Here is a 5,865-nt window from a genome sequence, read left to right on the forward strand (position 1 = left end):
AACTAATCTTCTTAAGAAGAATATTCCGTTTTAATGATCTGCCAGGGGCCAGAGTGCTTTTGATAAGCTGAAGACCGCCTTGGTAACCAATCCCGTTCTAAAGCTGTCAGATTTCTCTCTACCCTTTGAGGTAGTACTGATGCCAGTGGTTTTGCCCTAGGAGGTGCACTCATGCAGTGGTTTTGCCCTAGGAGGTGCACTCATGCAGGAAGGTCATGCAATGTCCTATGAATCCCGAAAACTCAGAACGCATGAGAGAAATTATGCTATCCACCACGACCTGGAACTACTTTCAATAGTATATGTCTTGAAGTTGTGGAGACATTACCTCTACTGGGTCAAAGATTCACTTTAATGACAGATCATCAAAGCTTAAAGTGGATCTTCACTCAGAAGGATCTCAACATGCACCAAAGAAGGTGGATGCAGACCCTTCAGGAATTTGATTTTGAAATCAAGTACCGCTCAGGCAAAGAAAATGTGGTAGCAGATGCCCTCAGCAAAAAAGCCTCCTTGCTTGCAATTACTGTAGTGTCAAATCCTTTGATTATTGAAGCAAGAGAGAAGATCATACATGATAGATTCTTTGGCCCTATTGCTACCCTACTTATGCAGGAAAGCAAAACTCCACAGGAGTTGAACCGCGTTTAAGGGTACAGCCTGGATGATGGAATTATGTATTATAATCGCAGGCTATGCATTCCCAACAATGATGAGGGAGCTAAGGGTCAAATTTTGAATGAAGCCCATGACAGCCTTATTGCAGGACATCCAGGTTTCATCAAAACCTACATGTCTGTGAAGAAAAGCTTCTTTTGGCCTGGTCTGAAAAAGGATGTGCTTAATCATGTACGTCAATGTCTGACCTTCAGAAAGTCAAGGCTGAGAGGGTAAAAATACCTGGGAAGTTACATCCATTAGACATCCCCCAGATGAAGTGGGAATGTATCAGTATGGATTTTATTATTGGATTACCTTCAGTGCAATCAGGTTACAACTCCATCTTCATGGTAGTTGATAGACTAACCAAAGTTGCCCATCTGATTCCAGTAAAAGAAACCTGCAGTGGATGTGGCTAGATTGTTCCTCAAGGAAATCTTCAGATTGCATGGCCTACCAGGAGAATAGTAAGTGATCAAGATCCCAAGTTCACGTCAAGATTCTAGACTGCATTTTTCGAAGCAGTAAGAACTTTCTTGGATCTCAGCACAGCTTACCACCCTGAGACCGATAGTCAATCAGAAAGGGTAAACCAAGTAATCGAAGATATACTTTAGTCATGCTGTAGGGAACCCAAGAAGTGGCTAAGTTATCTGCACCTAGTTGCCTACAATGCTTCTTATCACCGAAGTATTGGGATCAGCCCTTTCAAAGCTCTGTATTATGGACAAGATTGTTTAACTCTATTAACTTGGTCCGACCCATTGATTAGGGTCGAGATGTCCAAATAGATGCTTGATGACATGGAGCAGTAGATGCAGTCAATTCGCAAAGATATAAAAGCTGCCCAGGATAGACAGAAGCAGTATGCAGATATATGCAGATAAGAAGAGGTCAGAAAGAAAATTCAAAGAAGCAGATATGGTCTTCATTCGAGTACGCCCCAAAAGAAGTTCTCTCTCTCTTGGGAAGTACAAGAAGTTATCCCCCAGATATTGTGGGCCATACCTGATTACAAAGAAAGTAGGTGACTTAGCCTACGAGCTTCTTTTGCCTCCTCATCTCAAAGTACATAATGTATTTCATGTCAGCCTTCTTAAAAAGTATATACCAAGCCCGAATCATGTGCTTGATGATGAAATCTTAACTTCTTCAACCCAAGGGCAGATGGAACTCCAACCTGAAGAAATCCTTGATATTCGAGAAAAGGTTCTCAGGAATAGAATTCTGAGAGAATTATTGGTTAAATGGAAGTTCTATCCTTTTGAAGATGCCACCTCGGAGAAAGAAGCCGAACTCTTGTGGGATTACCCCCAGTTTGCGAGATGAGGACATCTCACATTTTTTAAGTGGGAGAGAATGTAAGATTCCTCCCCAGCCCCTCAAGATGTCGAGTATCTTCCCTTGTATTCAATTCCCTCTTCAAAATAATAAAAGATCTTGTTTCTACCTATTTTAGCTTAGAGAGAGAAAATATTTCAGAGAGAGATTATTCAAATTTTAGATATTTTTGGTTAGAAAAATATCTCTTCTTATTAAAATAAATTCCCTCGAAATTGAAGTTTAAAAAGATTTTCAAAAGCTGCATTAGAAATAAATTATAATCTATTCAAAAGGCCTTATCCTAAGGGTCTAGATTTTCTGAAATTTTTAAATTAAAGTTCTGAGGGGCAAATCAGATTCATCCAAATGTATGGAGGAGATAAATTGAAGAAATAAAGAAAATCCTCCCAAAAATGAGTAAATACTCACATAATATGAAGAGTGGACTAAGGACCAAAGGAAATACTAAAAAAATAAATTTTTGACACCTCATGGGGATTCCCCCTCATGAAGGAGGCACCTATTTCACATGTGTGGTGGAGTTTTAATTCTCAAATATTGAGATATTTCATCTCTCCTCTCTTCTAATTCAAGTCTAGTTCCAAAAAGTAAGCTAAACTGACCCAAATGGTCAAAAATTGACCAAACTAATCTGGAAAATTCTAGAATTAGTTTGCTTGGTTAGAAGCTCACTTTTTCCTATAAATAGAAGCCTCCCTCTTTGTAGAAGCTTAATAGTGTTTAATGCACTGTTACTCTACTCCACCCCAGAGCTAAAAACAGTGAATTTATTGATAATTCATTAGTTTTTGACCTTTCCCTCTTCAAAAGAATTGGTGGCCACTCTTGTTGTTGCAAACAAGAGTAGATCCCTCAAACCATCAAGCCAAAGGAAAGCTCACAGAAATTCAAGTAAGCTAGAAATCCTACTTTTTCTTTATTCCTTTTAATGGTTTTCTAATTTTTATTTTCTTTAAAATGAAAAAAAATGATGCTATGTCTTGTTGGAAAGGCTTTTCCTCTCTCTTCATTCTTAAATTCAGCCCTTCTTTATCCTAGATAAGTAATCAAATTATTAGAATTAAACTTTTCATATTGTTTCTCTTTTAAAAGTGAAATTTGATTAGTTTAGAATGCTTTCAACCATTTGGGATAATTTTTAAGTAACTTGAGGATAAGAAAAAAATTGAAAAATGGTCAGCCATACAAAGGAGGTTATGGCAAAACTTTCTTAAATTTTATGAAATAAGTTTTTTCTTTTATTATTCAAAAAGAGTAATCCCCACCATTTGTGTATTCTAAAAGTGTTATTTTCATTCTAGGCATAGAAAAATGCATATTAGAAATATTTTTATTATAAAAGTGTTATTTTCATTAGATATAATTTCTATGCATAGAAAGATGAATATTGGAGAATTTTTTTTATTCTAAAAGTGTTACTTTCATCAAATTTGATTTTTATGCATAAATAGATGCATAAAAGAATTTTTATTATTATAAAAGTGTTACTTTCATAAAAATTGATTTTTATGCATAAATAGATGCATAAAAGAATTTTTTAAAATTCTAAAAGTGTTACTTTCATCAAAATTGATTTTTATGCATAAATAGAAGCATAAAAGAATTTTTTTAATTATAAAAGTGTTACTTTCATCAAAATTGATTTTTATGCATAAATAGATGCATAAAAGAATTTTTATTATTATAAAAGTGTTACTTTCATCAAAATTGATTTTTATGCAATAGATGCATAAAAGAATTTTTTATTATAAAAGTGATACTTTCATCAAAATTATTTTTTATGCATAAATAGATGCATAAAAGAATTTTTGTTATTAAAAGTGTTACTTTCATCAAAATTGATTTTTATGCATAAAAGAATTTTTATTATTATAAAAGTGTTACTTTCATCAAAATTGATTTTTATGCATAAATAGATGCATAAAATAATTTTTTTATTATAAAAGTGATACTTTCATCAAAATTGTTTTTTATGCATCAATAGATGCATAAAAGAATTTTTGTTATTAAAAGTGTTACTTTCATCTCAAAATTGATTTTTATGCATAAAAGAATTTTTATTATTATGAAAGTGTTACTTTCATCAAAATTGATTTTTATGCATAAAAGAATTTTTATTATTATAAAAGTGTTACTTTCATCAAAATTGATTTTTATGCATAAATAGATGCATAAAAGAATTTTTTTTAATTATAAAAGTGTTACTTTCATCAAAACTGATTTTTATGCATAAAATTTTTTATTATTATAAAAGTGTTACTTTCATCAAAATTGATTTTTATGCATAAATAGATGCATAAAAGAATTTTTTTTTTAAATTATAAAAGTGTTACTTTCATCAAAATTGATTTTTATGCATAAATAGATTTTCTTTTATATAAAAGTATTATTTCCATAGAAGTTGGATTTTATGCATAAATAGATGCACATAGAATTTTTATATCAAAATAAGAGTTCTCTTTAATCCTATGTTTAAATCCCATGAATATTGGTAAATGAATAAGTAAATACTCTATGAGAGAAAATTCTACCGTTTCATATTCTCTAGGATGGTAATGAGAAAACTCAAAAAAACTATCGAAGTCAAAATTTCAGATAAATGATTAATTTATTCCTCATAGAAATTCATGATTAGTTTTAAATTCAGTTAAGCAAAATACTCAATGAATGAAATTCAGTAAAGTAGTAATTGAAATATTACCCTTCGAGAAAGATAGTTCAGGAGAACCCTTCCAGACTCAAACCCTAAATGAGACTATGACCAAGACATAACTCCTTCGTCAATTTCAAGAAAAGACGATGTGGAAAATTTACTTAAATCACCCACCGAATCTGAAATCAAGTTAAGACCCTTTGATTCGGATCTGAGGATCAAGGTTACAGAATTCATGAGATTCTATTGGAATTCGGACCTGCGATCTAGAAGTATTGGGATACGGACTTAAGATATACTCATTGTATTCAAAAGAAAATCAAAAATGAAAACTTGCATAGAAACCTTGTTTTCTTAAAGGACTGTCTTACGCCAGAATGCTAGAGGGAGCATTTGGTATATGTGTTTTTCTAAGGGAAGTTCGGTTACAACAGCTGGCGGGGAGTGTTCAAAGGACGGCTCATGCGGCAAAAACCTGCCCAAGTCTTGACCAGCCTTGGTATGGTGAAAAATGGTGTGCTTCCGGTAGGATGATGGGTGAGGGCTGACGAAGCGGTCCCTGAGTGAAGTGCTAGGACACCTAAGGAGGATCCTAGAGGGTTCTAATCAGGCGATGCACGGGCTCACGGTGCTTAGGACACCCATTCGTATGTCGTGGAAGATATATATGTATGATGACAAAAAATTATTGTAATCTGTTACTAGATCTCGTTTTGCTGACCAGCTGGTCTCGACGGAGAGTCCAAAGTGATACCTGTTTTTGAGAAACAAGGAACTGGATGGAAATTTTGAGTTATGATATCTGTAACCAATAATTGTTTGTCAATGGATTGTTTTATAAGTTAAAGTTTAAAGAGGAGTGTGTGCGTATCTGTATTCTAAAGCAAAAGTTAAGAAAGGCATTCAATTATGGGTGGGTGAGTACTTGTCTAGTTCTACAAATTCCAGTGATTGGGACGGTGGCTAACCCATGGGCCGGATGGGGTTAGGCTGGAATCAGTAGAGTTATAATAATAAAATTGATTAATAGGAACACGCTTAGAACTCGAATAGTTAAATAATAATCTGAAGACTTCTCAAATGAATAGATTAACGGCTGTGCCTGATTCAATTAGGAAAAAAGCGTTGATTCCTTCAAGATAAGTCTGTAGTAGTTTTCCTTCTATCTGGTTTAGAAGGTTAGTTCAGTATCTTGACCTCGTTAGAAA

This window comes from Cibotium barometz, chromosome 57 (genome assembly GCF_041138505.1).
Source record: "Cibotium barometz isolate CiBa-2024 chromosome 57, ASM4113850v1, whole genome shotgun sequence".
In the NCBI taxonomy this organism is placed as follows: domain Eukaryota; kingdom Viridiplantae; phylum Streptophyta; class Polypodiopsida; order Cyatheales; family Cibotiaceae; genus Cibotium; species Cibotium barometz.